Genomic DNA, 17,660 nt, shown 5'->3' on the forward strand with positions numbered 1-17,660 from the left:
AGCATTGATCGGCTTCAGTTAGCAGCAGTAGCAAAGGAATCGCTCGATCGGGTTCAGTTAACAGCCATCGATCGATCGCTCAGGTTCAGTAACGCGTAGCCTGTAGTGCAATCGCTCGGGTTCAGTTAGAGCCCAACGCCTCACTCGGGTTCAGTTAGAGCCAACGCCTCGCACACACGCGCGTACGTGTACGAGAGAAATGCGCATCGCTTGGCCCCCGACCACCCACCGTAACCGGGTACTCCCTGAAATTTTCCTCACCCTCGCTTCTACCATGGTTTTTTCCATCATGGACGGCCCAAAGAATGTCATGCAGCTGCGTCTCCGGCACGCCCAAGACGAAAAGCCCATTTTTTGTCATGATTTTTTGTCATAGAAGTAGGAGCCCACCACATCTATGATGATACCGGGTTTTGTCACAATTATCGTCATAGAAGTGTCATATGCATGACAGAAAAAAGTTTCGTTCGGCCCAAAATGTCACGGATGTGTCTTTTTTTTGTAGTGAAGCATCTTGTTCTATATCTATAGATCTTGATGGTCAATGTGTAAGCAGCTTCACCGAGGTCTTTTTTTGAAAAAACTCCTTTCAAACACTCCTTTATGCTTTCTAGAAAAATCTACATCATTTCCGATCAGCAATATGTCACTCACATATACTTATCAGAAATGTTGTAGTGCTCCCACTCACTTTCTTGTAAATACAGGCTTCACCGCAAGTCTGTATAGTATAAGACTATATGCTTTGATCGACTCATCAAAGCGTATATTCCAACTCCGAGATGCTTGCACCAGTTCCATAGATGGATCGCTGGAGCTTGCACACTTTGTTAGCACCTTTAGGATTGACAAAACCTTTGGTTGCATCATATACAACTCTTCTTTAAGAAATCCATTAAGGAATGCAATTTTGACATCCATTTGCCAGATTTCATCAAATGCGGCAATTGCTAACATGATTTGGACAGACTTAAGCATTGCTACGAGTGAGAAAATCCCATTGTAGTCAACACCTTGAACTTGTCGAAAACATTTTGCGACAATTCAAGCTTTGTAGATAGTAACACTACCATCATTGCCCGTCTTCCTCTTGAAGATCCATTTATTCTCAGTGGCTTGCTGATCATCGGGCAAGTCCACCAAAGTCCACACTTTGTTCTCATACATGGATCCTATCTAAGATTTCATGGCCTCAAGCCATTTCGCGGAGTCTGAGCTCATCATCGCTTCCTCATAGTTCGTAGGTTCGTCATGGTCTCGTAACATTAACTTCCGAAACAGGATTACCGTACCACTCTGGTGCGGACCAAATTCTGGTTGACCTACGAGGTTCGATAGTAACTTGATCCGAAGTTTCATGATCATCATCATTAGCTTCCTCACTGATTGGTGTAGGAATCACTGGAACTGATTTCTGTGATCAACTAGTTTCCAATTCGGGAGAAGGCACAATTACCTCATCAAGTTCTACTTTCCTCCCACTCACTTCTTTCGAGAGAAACTCCTTCTCTAGGAAGGATCGATTCTTAGCAATGAATATCTTGCCATCTGTTGGGGATATAACTATTTGTGTAAGCCGCCTAGGAGGGGCCGGATTACGCAAAGAAGACTCATCAGAAAGAAGCCCAAGACCAAGCATGAAGATGGCGGTTCAATAAAGGGTCTAAGGCCCACCACTGACTTGAGGCCCGTAGTAGTAAATCACCATAATGGCATGACTTGTATTGTAAGGTAGATTTAACTAGTCACCTAGCCGGACACTGTTTATGAGCCGGCCGGGACTCTGTCAGCCGCAGGGTGCCGACCCGTGTATATAAGGGGGCGACCCGTTGGCGGCTGAGGGTAAGAAAACAACTCATCGAGAACCGGGCATAGCGTATCTCACTCCCTGGTCATCGAAACATCAAGCAATACCAACCCAACTAGACGTAGGCCTTACCTTCATCGTAAGGGGCCGAACTAGTATAAACCCCTCGTGTCTCTTGTCCTAACTAACCCCTTCAAGCTTCCTAGTTGCGATGGCTCCACGATTAAGTCCTTTCACTAGGACATCTGACGTGACAATTCCACGACAGTTGGTGCCCACCGTGGGGCCAGCGCACGATGGATTTGAGTTCTTGAAGGGCAACTTCGAAGGGCTCAAGGGATACGCAGTGGACCGGATGACCAAGAGTCGTCGCGGCAAGATCTACATCAACGACGAAGGCTGGGGCCCCGACGCCGGCTCAATTGAGTATGGGTACCGGGTCCCCTTCGGCGGAATCCACGTCTTCATCGGCCGGATTGGTGAGCCGGGCCCTGAGCCGGACAACTACACCAACCTCGTTGAGACGTCTCAGCGTGCGAGACCCGCCCGAGTCCAACCCGGCATGAAGCGTGTCTTTGTGGGCTGCATCCACGAAGAAGAACTTTCTGAAGGATCTGAAGATGGAGGTGAGACGGTCGTCCTCTCCGACGGTGATTCGTCCATCGGTTCAACAGATTCGCTGTATCAAGTGCAAGATGGCGTGCTTGGGGGCTGTTCCGATGGCTCTAGTATACCAGACTCCTACGAGCCGCCAAGCTGGGCAGGAGTCTTCATGGCTGGGACTCAACCCGGCCAAAATTTTACAGCCACTACTGCAATAACATCCGGAATAGGAGCGGCCGGGGCAGGAGGCCCTGTGCGCCCACCGGCTCAAGTGCTGATAGATCTCATGGATAAGCTTACGGCCCTATTAACCGATATGGTTATTCCTGCAAATAAAGATGAGCATGACACGGAGGTGGCACGGGTGCGCGAGGAAATAGCTCGGGCCAAGGAGGCCTTAGCAGCTGAGGACACCAGGTTAGCCACGGAACGGACGGCTTTGGATGCACGGGCGCAGCAGCTCCAGTCAGAGGCTTTCCAGCTTATGATGAACCTGAACGCATCTAATGAGGTGATGAGACGGAGGCACCAGAAAACTCAATCCCGTTTGCCTCCGACTTACGACCCTCGAATTCTTTTTGCTACAACCGGAGCCGACCCAAGTAACCCGCCAGATGCAAATCAGTTTATGACAGCCAGAACAGGAGGACCGGCTCAGCCTCGGGAGATGGCACCTCCTCATGGGAACATGGCGCCGCTCCGTTATGTACCGATACCGCCGGGTCACTTTTCCAACCCCATGGAGAAGTTAATCGCAGCATCGGTGTGTTTGGCGGCTCTACCAGTGGAAGGTGATGATCCGACAGCGGTGGAGACCCAGAGGATCAGAGAACTTATCCAGACGGCCCTGGCGCAGCAAGAGACTTATTCTTATAGTCGGGACAGGATTCACTCAACTCCTCCACCTTGGTTAGCACCACCTCGTCAAAACCGGAGTCCAAGTTACAGCAGGCACATGGAGTCAGAAGCTTTGTCAAGCAACGCCCAGCGCCGGAACCAGCCCGGTGGCTATAACCCGGTATAAGATCGGATACGTCAGGAGAACGAGCGGGCGGTTCAGCTAGCAGCTCAATAGGCGGCTCATCAAGATTTCCCAGAGTATCTGATGACTTCCGTTGAGACGGGAGTGGCTCCTAGAACCGGCGGTGTGCCTTGTTTGGTGCCGGCTCTGCGTGATGTACGCCTACCCAAGGACTTCAAGGGACCTCGAAAGGTGCCGAATTACACGGCCGACTTACAAGCCGGAGCATGGATCGAGAGCTATGAGATGGCCATGGAGCTGTTGGAGGTCAGCGATGCAACAATGGCTAAGTACTTCACCATGATGTTAGATGGAACGGCCTGATCTTGGTTAAAGGGTTTGCCACCCAACTCCATTGGTTCGTGGGTAGAACTAAAGGCCCGTTTCATCTAGAATTTCAAGGACACCTGCAAGCAATCTATGTTGATTGTTGACCTGACAAATTGTAAGAAGGAGGAGGGTGAATCCACGACCCATTGGGTACGCCAGGTCAAGGAGATAATACATTCGTCTGACAAGATGGATGCCGGCTCTGTAGTCCTCATGTTGGAGAAGCATTGCCGCTTTGAGCCGCTGAGACAGAAACTAGGGCGCCTCAAGCGTGATTGCAACGCTATGGGTACGTTGATGGCAGCTTTAGTCAAATACACCGACTCTGATAGTACCAAGGATCCCGCGTCTGATGAGGAAAAGACAGGGGAGGGAAACAAGAATGGCAAAGGAAAGGGACAGCAGCATAACCTGATGAATCAAGGAGGCAACAAGTGTAAGGCCGGGGGTAACCCGGAGTTTGTAGCCAACACCAATGCACAGGGTAACAATCAGAGACGTAAGGGTAAACCACCCCCTCGATCTGGCGGGTCAGGCCCATCTCTTGAGCGGCTACTCAATGAGCCGTGCCCGAGACACGGCACTCGGGAACGACCCGCCACCCACTTATGGAAAGATTGTGCGATCATGAAGGATTTTAAGAACTCCAACACGTTTGATGGCAATCATGGGTCGGGCAGCGGCTCAGGAGCTGGCGGTTTTCATGGCCCGGGTGGCGGTTCAAGTTCCGGCTTTTAGGGACATCAGGGCGGTTATAATCAGCAGCAATCTGGTCAAGAGGAACAACAGCAGCAGCAGTCGGGTTATCAAAGCCATCCGAAGCAGCTGAATAGTGGGCAGTATCACGTGTTTACCACTAGCTTGTGCAAACGTGACCAGAAGGTTCATAAGAGGGCTGTAAATTCTATTGAGTCGGCAGTTCCCCGTTATTTGAGGTGGTCAGAACAGCCCATTGTGTGGAGCAGGGAAGATCACCCCATCCGGGTTGATAATCTGGGTCAGTTAGCCTTGGTGGTAGCGCCTCAGGTTGGTGGATATAAATTCACTAAGGTACTCATGGACGGGGGTAGCAACATCAATATCCTCTATTATGAGACCTTTCGACGCATGGGGTTAACTGATAAGAATTTGAAGACGTCCAACACTGTTTTTCATGGAGTGGTCCCTGGTAAGTCGGCTTACCCAGTTGGTAAGATTGAACTGGAAGTGGCTTTTGGAGATGATTATGATTCCAGAGCTGAGAAATTAACATTTGAGGTGGTCAAAATCAGGAGTCCATATCATGCTCTGTTTGGACGGCCGGCTTATGCCAAGTTCATGGCACGGCCGTGCTATGTTTACATGCAGCTTAAGATGTCGGGTCACAAGGGCACCATCACCGTGCATGGAAGTCGAAAGGTATCCCTGGAATGTGAGGAGGGCGACGCGGCTTATGTTGAGTCTGTTTGTGCAGCAGAGGAACTGAGGTTTTATCAAAACAACGTTGACCCGACAGATATGACCTCTCTAAAGAAGCCAACCACCGAGCATGACCCGGCAATGAAGTTTAAGTCGGCTGCTGAAACCAAGCTTGTGGATTTCAATCCAGGTGATTCATCTAAGTAGTTCAGTATCAGTGTCAATTTGGATCCTAAATAGGAAAGTGCGCTCATCGAGTTCATCCGTGAGAACCAGGACATCTTTGCATGGAAACCTTCTAACATGTCGGGTGTACCGAGAGAACTAGCTATGCACACTCTTAATATTGATCCAAAGTATAAGCCGGTCAGGCAGTTTCTTCGACGGTTCAACAAAGAGAGGCGGAAGGCTATTGGAGAGGAAGTCGCGCGGCTCTTAGCGGTTGGGTTTATTGTTGAAGTTTTTCACCCGGAGTGGTTGGCTAACCCGGTGCTCGTGCTCAAGAAGAACGGCACCTCGCAGATGTGTGTGGATTACACGGACTTAAATAAGGCTTGTCCGGCTGATCCCTTTTCTCTCCCCCGTATTGATCAAAGCATTGATGCTACGGCGGGTTGTGAGTGTTTGAGCTTTTTAGATGCTTACTCTGGTTATCATCAGATCAAAATGGCAGTTAAGGACCAGGAGAAGACGGCTTTCATCACTCTGTTTGGAGCCATCTGTTATGTATCTATGCCATTTGGGCTCAAGAGTGCACAGGCGACTTATCAGCAATGTGTACAGAACTGTCTCCATGATCAAATTGGGCGCAATGTTCATGCTTATGTGGATGATATCATGGTGAAGTCTAGAGAGAAGGAAACCTTGATATCTGACCTGAAAGAGACCTTTGATAATCTCCGGGCTTATAAAATGATGCTTAACCCGGAAAAGTGTGTATTTGGTGTACCTGCAGGCAAGCTCTTGGGTTTCTTGGTCTCAAACACATGCATTGAAGCTAATCCGGAGAAGATCAAGGCAATTACCTCTCTGGCTAAACCCGCGTGCATCAATGATGTTCAACGACTGGCGGGTCGTGTTGCTGCTTTAAGCCGGTTCATAAGCCGGTTAGGTGAGAAGGCCCTACCACTGTATCAGATGATGAAGAAAACAGACACCTTTGTCTGGAGTGATGCTGCTAATACGACCTTTGAAGATTTAAAGAGACAGTTGTCTGAGCCACCGGTCCTTGCGGCTCCCATTGATAAAGAGCCGTTGCTGTTATATGTGGCTGCTAACTCACGAGCCGTCAGTGTCGCCATTGTGGTGGAGCGTAAGGAGGCAGGCAAGGAGCATCCGGTTCAACGGCCGGTTTACTACATCAGCGAGGTGCTCATTGAGTCTAAACAAAGATATCCACATTGGCAGAAACTTGTTTACGGAGTGTTCATGGCAAACCGGAAGCTGAAGCAGTACTTCCAAAGTCATCCTATAACGGTGGTATGTTCTGCCCCTTTGGGAGACATCATTCAGAACAGAGAGACCACAGGACGAATCCCCAAGTGGGCTATTGAGCTTGGGCCCTATGGTTTGAAGTATATGCCACGTACTACTATTAAATCTCAAACCTTGGTGGACTTTATCAATGATTGGACAGAGTTGCAGGCACCTGAGGAGAAGCCAGATAACACATATTGGACTATTCACTTTGATGGGTCCAGGCAGTTAGAAGGCTCAGGGGCTGGAGTTGTTTTAACTTCCCCTCGAGGTGACAAATTTTGTTATGTGCTTCGGCTTATGTTTCCCTGTACTAACAATGCAGCTGAGTACGAGGCCTTGCTCCATGGTCTCCGGATGGCCAAAGAGATGAATTTGAGCCGGGTAAGGTGCTTGGGCGACTCAGATCTCGTGGCTCAACAGGTGTCAGGCAAGTGGGACTCCAAGGATCCCCTTATGGCGGCTTACCGTCATGAAGTAGATGTTGTGGCTGGGCACTTCAGAGGTTATCAAGTAGAGCACATCGATTGAAGGAAGAATGAGGCGGCTGATGCGTTAAGCCGGTTGGGATCTCAGCGTAAGCCGGTTCCACCTAACACCTTTCTTGACGTTTTGCATAATCCTTCTGTTAAGGTACCTACAGAGGAAGAACTAGCAGTGCCAGACCCGGAGGCACAGCTGGTGGCTGTGCTTCACGTCATCCCGGATTGGACATTGCCATATTTGGCCTATATGACCCAGGGAGAGTTGCCTGAGGATGAGACCTTAGCGAGACAAATCATCAGGCGGTCCAAATCTATGACGATTGTTAATGGCGAGTTACATCACCTCAGTGTCACGGGGGCATTCCAATGTTGTGTGTCGCCTGCGGAGGGTCAAGAGATACTTCGTGAGATCCACAAAGGAGATTGTGGTCATCATGGCGGCTCAAAATCTCTTGTGGCCAAGGCTTTCCGTCATGGTTTCTATTGGTTGACGGCTCATGCTGATGCAGAGGATCTAGTCAGCAAATGTGACGGATGACAAAAATTCTCACGACGAGCTCATATGCCGGCTCAAGAGTTGAGGATGATTCCAATTACTTGGCCGTTTGCAGTCTGGGGGCTTGACATGGTTGGACCTTTCAAGAGGTCTAAGGATAAAAAGAAACACCTCCTGGTGGCAGTGGATAAGTTTACAAAGTGGGTTGAGGCAAAGCCGGTCAGTAAGTGTGATGCAGCCACAGCGGTTCAGTTCATCAAAAAGGTGATCTTTCGTTTTGGTTTTCCACACAGCATCATAACTGATAATGGCACTAATCTCTCCAAGGGTGCCATGGAAGAGTTCTGTCAACAAGAACATATCCGGCTTGATGTTTCGGATGTTGCTCATCCTCAATCCAATGGTCAAGCAGAAAGAGCTAATCAGGAGATCCTGAAGGGTATCAAACCACGGCACTTGGTACCCTTACAGCGGACTCCGGGTTGTTGGGTGGAGGAGTTACCCTCTGTACTGTGGAGCATCAACACTACGCCTAACAGATCCACGGGTTACACACCTTTTTTCATGGTCTATGGAGCAGAGGCAGTCCTGCCAAGTGACATCCGGCACGACTCACCCCGTGTGGCGGCTTACGTTGAGGCTGATAATGAAAAAGCTTGTCAGGATGCACTTGACTTGTTGGATGAGGAGCGAGACTTGGCAATAGCCTGCACGGCGATTTACCAGCAAGTCCTTCGTCGCTATCACAGCCGCTCGGTTAGAAGCAGAACCTTTCAGGAAGGCGACTTAGTGCTCCGGCTCATCCAGGATCATTCTGATATGCACAAGCTATCCCCTCCTTGGGAAGGACCCTTTGTGGTCAGCAAGAATCTGAACAATGGGTCATACTACCTCATCGATGTTCGAGAGCACAAAGACTCACGTAAGTCGGAGGAGGAGACCCGCCGGCCGTGGAATATCGCCCATCTTCGGCCTAACTATACTTGAGCCACCGGCTCTCAAGATGCATATATTTTGACGATGTATATATTATATAAAGCAATAAAGCAGGACCTCTGTCCCTTTTTACCCTCAAAGGTCTATATGTCTTCTTTATCAGATGGTGGAAACAACCAACATGGAGCGGATCATATCTGAATCCGGCTTTCCCTTTGGTCCGGCTTATGATCATATCTGAATCTAGCCATGATCACTTGGGGGCTCCTGTTCAAACATAGGTCGTATTCGAACCAAAGAGAACATAGCTGTCGATACTCATTTGATCGGCATACTGCCAAACCCACTTGGGGGCTTCTTGATCATATTTGAATCATAGCTTAACCCCTTTGGGTCTGACGTGGATCGTATTCGAATCAGCGTCATTAAACAACTCTTATGGTCATTTGGGGGCTTCCTGTTCAAACATAGGTCGTATTCGAACTAAAGAGAACATAGTTGTCGATACCCACTTGATCGGCATCGCCAAAGCCACTGGGGGCTATATGATCGTATCTGAATCTTAGCTTATCCCCTTTGGAATGGTTTACTGATCGTATTCGAATCAGAAGCCTTTGAATATTGTTTATTATCCATTATATTTCATAAACATAATTATTTGACTATCTTGAGACCTTCTTGAAAGCACTATGAGATGGTTTTTTGTTCTTCCGGCTTAATATTGATCACACCAGGTTATTAAGTGACAGGTGAACATTATATGTTCCAACCTTCAGGAGTTGAATTTACCCGCATGGTGTAAATCATATAAGCAGGCGAGATCATCAAAAGGATCACAGGTATACTATTGTGATTATGTTTAACAATTATAATCGTAACCTGGCCTTTATATGATGTGTTGGTTCGCACTCTGGGTTATCAATACCTTATGTGACCCCTGATGCGATAAACCGCTAAGGGAATTTTGCCTATTTTACATGCAGGATAAGGCAAGGAAATGAAAGATCAACATAAGCTGGAAATATATAGTGATGGCTGTCGTGGTTCTAAGCCTGACAGTAGAGTGGGGGGTAGGTTTGGAGAGGCAAGGTCCTAGCTATGGAGAGGTTGTAAACACAAGGGATGTACGAGTTCAGGCCCTTCTCGGAAGAAGTAACAGCCCTACGTCTCGGAGCCCGGAGGCGGTCGAGTGGATTATGAGTATATGAGTTACAAGGTGCCGAACCCCTCTGCCTGTGGAGGGGGGTGGCTTATATAGAGTGCGCCAGGACCCCAGCCAGCCCACGTAGGAGAGGGTTTAAGGTGAGTTAAGTCTGGGGTGTTACTGGTAACGCCCCACATAAAGTGTCTTTACTATCATAAAGCCTACTTAATTACAGGCCGTTGCAGTGCGGAGTGCCTCTTGACCTCCTGGTGGTCGAGTGAGTCTTCGTGGTCGAGTCCTTCAAGTCAGTCGAGTGAGTCCCTCGTTGGTCGACTGGAAGGCGACTTCTTCTAAGGGTGTCCTTGGGTAAGGTACTTAGATCAGGTTCGTGACCCTACCCTAGGTACATGACCCCATCATTAGCCCCCGAATGGATCGAGGCTTCGAGTGAGGAAGGAGTTGATGTCGTTTCCGATTAACCTTTGCGCTCTGGTCGTGCATTGTTCTGGACCAAAGAATCTCTTCGTCGATGGTGAGCAACTTGTCTTCAGTCGACTCGATTCATTCTCTTCTTTCGTCGAGTGATCTTTCAGGCTTCGACGATCCCCGAGCGACGGATCGCGGGAAACTCCGCGTCTGACAGACTGATCTGCCGTTCGTGGATTCCGCGGGATGCGAAATTTGGGGACGCGCGCGAAGTGGAGCGGACCGCGGCGTTCGGATGGGACGGGACATAGACGCCTCGATCTCCGCGCCGCTTTTTTCGCCACGTATCCCGTCTGCATAACTGCTCCCGGATATGATTAGATCGACCGGGCCCACCTGTCATCCATTCGGAAGGGACCTTATAAATGCACCCGGCGGGGATTTCTGTGCTGCGCCTCAGCATTCTCTCTCTCTCTCTCTCTCTCTGCTCCCTTCGTCCCCGCCCAGCGCGCTCGCTCTCGCCCCCGCACAACTTCCCTTCGCGCATCTCGCCGGCAACCATGGCTAAGGAGAAGACGGCGGCGCTGGAACGTGCGAAGAAGGCGTCGGCGTCGGAGAAGGCAAAGGGGAGATCTACCACCCGCGGAGGGTCCTCGTCCAGATCTCGCCTGCCGAAGGGCTGGGTCCAAGGAGACTGGATCCAGTCGACCATCACAGAGAATGACCTCCTCGACATGGCCAACGAGGGTTTGATCCCTCATGGAGCTGCGAGGCTTCCGGGGAAGGAGTGGCAGCCCCAGCTAGAAGAGGGTGAGTGTGTGCTCTTGGCCACCCATGTTGATCGTGGATTTTCCTTGCCGCCGAGTGTTTTCTTCCGTGGCTTCTTGAATTTCTTTGGAGCGCGGCTCCACCACTTTACCCCAAACTCTATTGCCTATCTTGCCGCGTTCGTGTCCATGTGTGAGGGTTTCCTGGGCTGTCGACCGCACTGGGGTTTATTCAAGCACATATTCACGTGTCGCTCTCAGACCGTGAAGAAGGCGAGCCCAGGCGATGAAAGGACCCGAGTCGTCCAAATGTGTGGGGGTCTGGGCATCCAGGTGAGGAATAAGAGCACTTTCCCGCCCATGACCTTCCCCGAGTCAGTCAGAGGCTGGCAGTCGACCTGGTTCTACTGCCAGGACCAGTCGACGCCGGGGCAGTCGAGTGGACTCCCACAGTTTACCATGGACCGAGTGAACAAGCCATCCTCTCTGAAGTTGATTCCGGAGGAGAAAGCTGACGTGAAGATGTTGATGGAGCGCGTGGTGCAGTTGGTTCGGGAGGGAGTGACGGGCATGGACCTCCTGGAGGTCTTCCTCAGGCGTCGCATCCAGCCCCTTTAGTTCCGGAGCCACTGCATGTGGTTGTACTGTGGGACTGAAGATGAGACTCGAGTCCATCCAGAAGCAGTCGACGATGTCACTCTGGAAAGATGGATGGTAGCCGTCACCGGGAACAAGGACAACCCACGTGGAGCCAGAAGGATTCCTCCACTCGACCACCACAGCGATCCAAACAAGGTACACTTGCTCTGCTCTCCACTGCATTCTTGTCGCATTCATTTCTGTTTACTCTGCCGACTGGTCGACTGATTCTTGTCTTGATATCTGCTAGGCCCTCACCGAGCTGTACTCGATGCCCAATGGGGCACAAACTCCGACTGAGGAGGGTGAGGCGAGTGGGGGCGAGAGCCAGGACGAGGAGGAATGGGACTCGGACGTTGCAGAGGGCGATGATGATGATGACGATGATGGCGGTGATGAAGATGATGTTGAAGACGAGGAAGAAGAGGAGGAGGAGGTCGTACCACCGCGCTCGGAAAGGCGGTCGAAGCTTGTCCACGACCCTTCGACTGAACGTGGTAAGGGGGTTGCGACCGTCGCTCAGTCGACCAAGCGTCCTCGGACCACCTCTCCGGTGCCGACTGAAAAGGCGCCGAAGCAGCCCAGGACGGCCTCGTCGAAGCCGATCAAGCTCCTGCCGAAGATGAAGGTGTCCATCCCCACCATATCAGGGTAACCGTGCTGCTTAAGTCTTCTTATTTGTGTGAACTTTGTCTCTGGTCGACGCTGAAGTTAGTCGACTGATCCTTTGGAGTTGCAGTGCTGCTACTTCTGAAACCTCAGCCCGGGCTGATGACCACGAGATGGAGGACGCAGCAACTTCGAAACCAGGTACTGTATTCTTAACGCCGTTCTTAGTCGACTGACCTGCGATCTCTGATCCTGATTCTTCTCCATAGCTCCACCCAATGTTGTTATCGATCTCCCTGATGATGATGAGGATGAAGAACCACTGAAGCGCAGGAGGAGTCGGAAAGCGTCCGCCAGTAAGGTGCCTCAGGATGTGACGGCGCCTGAGATTCCGACTGCGGAGGAAGGGAACACCACTCGACACACGGTGTCCTTCGTAGATCCATTGACGAGTGCTCAGCAGCCCTCCCTCTTCACAACGCACCACGTCCCGGAGGACCAAGCTGGCGCGGCGAAGGAAGCGATACGCCAGGCGGGTATCATGATGGAGCAGTTGAAGACCATCCGGGATGCGAGCCAGGCAGCTTATGACGCCAGTTCTGCCCTCCAAAGCAATGTTCAGGTCAGTCGACCACCGTTTGTTCTGTTGGATATGCAACCAAAAACTTTTCCTTTCCGGAATTTATAGTAGTCACCCAGTGGGTGTGTCGATTAGACTCCGTGTTTAGCGGGGGCACGCTGAGTGCACCCGCTGGGTGTAGTCCCCAAGGCTAAGGTCGACTGCTGGCAGTCGGCCTTAGGCTTTATGATGTCAATTTTTCTGTCAGTCGACTATGTCGACTGGATTTCACAAACCGGTGGGGGCACGCTGAGTGCACCCACTGGGTGTAGTCCCCGAGACTGTGGTCGACTGCTTGCAGTTGATCACAGTCTTAGAGAATGCATCTCGCTCTTTTTTTTTGAGGTCGACTGGTCGACTTTGTCTTCAACAGAATTAGTGGGGGCACGCTGAGTGCACCCACTGGGTGTAGTCCCCGAGACTACGGTCGAATGCTTGTATTCGACTGTAGTCTTAGAAACGTGTGTTTTTTCCTTTTTCACTCGGAAGTGAATTATATTTGACATTTAGTCGATTGGTTCTTCGCAGAACTCTTGTGATCTTGTGGCTCGCTACTCTGAGCTGGAAAACAAGCACACTCAACTCGAGCTGAGCCTGAAGCTGGTTCAGGAGAAGCTGACAAAGGCAAAGGAGGAGACCGAAGGTATGTTTGGTGAGATCCTGACGACTGCTTTTCCCCTTGCTTGTTTCAAAATCTGATCTTGCTGTAACTTGCAGGTAAGGTAAGGGAGGCCCAACAGAAGAAAGACCTTGAACTAGCTAAGAAGATCAAGCTTGCTGACGAGAAGTTAGCTTCAGTCACCAAGCTTGAACAAGACAATACCAATCTGAAGGCTGCTCTTGGGATCGCCAACAAGGAGGTCAGTCGACTGAAAACTGATAAAGCTGCCCTGACCGACCAAGTCAGCAAATTGACTGGGAAGAAAACTGATCTGGAGGCCTTCCTGAGTGGTCTTGCCAAGAAGTTGTTTCTTATGCTTGAAGGTAAACCTCTATACTTGGCGAACATTTCCAATTGTGGTTTTTCCATTCGACCATCTCCTTGACTTAGTGATCATCCTTGCAGAATTTTGTCAAAACTTTGAAGAAGAAACCAGCCGACTGGAGCCAAACCTCGACCCCGTCAATTCTCCGGTGAACGACGAAGTTGCCATGGATGTTTTCCGACTGGAGTCTCGTGTTGCAGCTGTCGTGGACTATCTCGCAAGGCTGAAGGCCGCCACATCTCGCATCGACTCGACGCTCTGGCCTGAGGAGACACTTCAGAATGACCTTGAGTCGCTGATGACCCGCTTGAACACGATCCCTGGTCGAGTGCAGAAGTGGAAGAAGTCCTCGGCTCGGTGTGGTGCAGATGTTGCTCTGTGTCTGGCCCGAGTCCACTGTAAAGATGCGCGAGAAGAGAAGCTGGCGGCTCTTCGGGTGGCCAACACCAAGAAACACGACTTCAGGTCCTTTATGGAAACTTTCCTTGCAGCTGCCACTCGGATCGCCGACGGAATTGACCTTGATGAATTCGTTGCACCTTCCAGCCCTCCACAGGAGGGGTAAAAAACTTCTTCTGGCTCGACTCTTTAAATTTGCCTCGGTATGCCGAGTGGAATTGTAACCGATAAACCTTAACAGGCTTAACGCCTGAGCACTTTCGGTTCCTTTAGATATCGATTCAAACTTGAATTTGGTGCTTGAATATGATTGCCTTTGGCTCGAAATGTCTTTTGCAGGTTCAAAGCAAGGCGCCTTTACTGCAATCGACTTATTCTTTAGTCCACTTAGGCGAGCACTGAGCTGCGGCTAAGCCTCCGAGTGAGAGGCTTGCTCTTCACTCGGTAGGATTTTGGTAACTTAGGCGAGCACAGGGCTGCAGCTAAGCCCCTGAGTGAGAGGATTGCTCTTCACTCGGTAGGATTTTTATAACTTAGGCGAGCACAGGGCTGCAGCTAAGCCCCCGAGTGAGAGGATTGCTCTTCACTCGGTAGGATTTTTATAACTTAGGCGAGTGCTTGGACTGCAGCTAAGCCCCCGAGTGGAAGGCTGGCTTACCACTCGGTAGGATTTTTATAACTTAGGCGAGCACAGGGCTGCAGCTAAGCCCCCGAGTGAGAGGATTGCTCTTCACTCAGTAGGATTTTTATAACTTAGGCGAGCACAGGGCTGCAGCTAAGCCCCCGAGTGAGAGGTTTGCTCTTCACTCGGTAGGATTTTTATAACTTAGGCGAAACGGATTCGCGGCTAAGTCACCCACCGAGGGGGAATTTTATTGGACAAAAATAAAAAGTGACAGAAATTATGGAGGAACTTTGGCACTATTATTTTGAGGTCCATGAACTACAGAAGTACTTTATTGCAACTCATCCGAGTGATAAACTTAAGTGTAAAATGGGCGGAGTAGCTCCGCGTTCCAAGCTCGGGGCTCGTCGATATTATGCTCGACGTTGTAAAGACGGTACGCCCCGTTGTGGAGAACCTTGGTGACGATGAAGGGGCCTTCCCAAGAAGGAGCAAGCTTGTGTGGTTTGTGCTGATCCACTCGGAGAACTAAATCCCCTTCCTGGAAGGCTCGACCTCTCACATTTCTGGCGTGGAAACGACGTAAATCTTGTTGGTAGATGGTCGACCGGATCAGAGCCATCTCCCTTTCTTCCTCTAAAAGGTCGACTGCGTCCTGCCGCGCTTGTTCAGCCTCTGCTTCGTTGTAGATTTCAACTCGAGGAGCATTGTGGAGAAGATCACTCGGCAAGACTGCTTCAGCTCCGTAGACCAAGAAGAATGGAGTTCTTCCGGTCGACCGATTAGGTGTGGTCCGCAGCCCCCAAAGCACTGAGGGAAGTTCATCTACCCAAGCTCCAGCCGCGTGTTTGAGATCACGCATCAGTCGAGGATTCAATCCCTTAAGAATCAGTCCATTAGCTCGCTCTGCTTGTCCATTCGACTGCGGATGGGCGACTGAAGCGTAGTCGACCCGTGTGCCTTGGGAGTTGCAGAAATCTTTGAATTCCTCTGAGTCAAAGTTCGACCCATTATCCGTAATGATGCTGTGCGGGACTCCATATCTGAATATTAGTTCCCTGATGAAGCTAACAGCAGTACCGGCATCAAGGCTCTTGATTGGTTTAGCCTCGATCCACTTGGTGAACTTGTCGACTGCCACCAGTACATGCGTGAAGCCACTTCGTCCTGTTCTCAAAGGACCGACCATGTCCAGTCCCCATACTGCGAAAGGCCAGACGAGTGGGATGGTCTTCAGGGCCGACGCAGGCTTGTGCGACATATTCGAGTAGAACTGACATCCCTCGCACTTATCCACTATATCTTTTGCCATCTCATTCGCCTTTGGCCGGTAAAATCCGGCTCGGTATGCTTTGGCCACGATGGTCCGAGAGGACGCATGATGACCACAGGTCCCTGAGTGAATATCATTGAGGATGAGTCGACCTTCTTCTGGTGTTATGCACTTCTGACCAACTCCAGTCGCGCTTTCTCTGTATAATTGTCCTTTGATTACGGTAAAGGCCTTAGATCGACGGACGATCTGTCGAGCCTCTTCCTCATCCTCCGGAAGCTCTTTTCTCAGGATATATGCGACATACGGAACTGTCCAGTCGGGAATGACCACCAAAACCTCCATGATCAAGTCGACCACCGCTGGGACTTCAACTTCAGTCGGATCTGTGGCACTCTTGGGTTGTGGAGTTTCTTCAGTGAAAGGATCTTCTTTGACTGACGGAGTGTGTATATGCTCCAAGAACACACCACTCGAAATGGCTTCTCTCTTGGAACCTATCTTTGCTAGATCATCAGCTGCTTGATTTTTCAGTCGGGGTATATGATGGAGCTCCAACCCCTCGAACTTCTTTTCCAGCTTCCTCACTGCACTGCAGTATCCAGTCATGGCTGGGCTTCTCACGTCCCACTCTTTCATCACCTGATTGACCACTAAATCCGAGTCGCCATAGACCATCAGGCGACGGACGCCGAGTGAAATGGCCATGCGCAACCCATATAAGAGGGCCTCATATTCTACCTCATTGTTGGAGGAATCAAAGTGAATCTGGAGCACATATCTGAGATTATCTCCTCTGGGGGAAACTAGGACAACCCCAGCACCGGAAAACTAGGAAAAGCTCTCAAACTTGATATCAAGGGGAAGAAGTTCAATCGCCCATTTGGCCACTCGACCAGTTGCATCTCTGTTGTGCAAAATCTCTGATAGTGGAGCGTCGCTGACGACTGTGATGGAATGATTAGAAAAATAATGAGCAACCTTCTTTGTGGTCATGTATATTCCATACACAAGCTTCTGATAATGAGGATATCTCTGCTTGGATGGAGTCAAGACTTATGACAAATAATACACTGGGCGCTGAACTTTGAGAGCTTTTCCTTCTTCTTCCCACTCGACCGTTAGCACAGTACTGACGACTTGTCCTGTGGCTGTGATATAGAGCAACAGAGGCTCTTTGCTGATTGGAGCAGTAAGCACCGGCTGGGTGGAGAGCAGAGCTTTTAGCTCGGCAAACGCTGCATCAGCTTCTGGAGTCCACTCGAACTTGTCTGTCTTCTTCATCAGTCGGTAAAGAGGCAATGCCTTTTCACCGAGTCGTGAGATGAATCGACTTAATGCGGCCAAGCATCCAGTAAGCTTCTGGACATCGTGCACTCGCACAGGGCGTTTCATTCGGAGAATAGTGCCAATCTTCTCTGGGTTAGCGTCGATTCCCCGTTCGGAAACGAGAAAACCGAGTAACTTGCCACCAGGAACTCCAAATGTGCACTTTGATGGATTGAGCTTGATATCATATCTTCTGAGGTTGGCAAATGTTTCGGCGAGATCAGCGAGCAGGTCAGAACCTTTTCGTGACTTGACAACGATATCATCCATATATGCTTCCACATTCCGACTG

The sequence above is a fragment of the Triticum dicoccoides genome, chromosome 5B, assembly GCF_002162155.2.
Source record: "Triticum dicoccoides isolate Atlit2015 ecotype Zavitan chromosome 5B, WEW_v2.0, whole genome shotgun sequence".
In the NCBI taxonomy this organism is placed as follows: Eukaryota; Viridiplantae; Streptophyta; class Magnoliopsida; order Poales; family Poaceae; genus Triticum; species Triticum dicoccoides.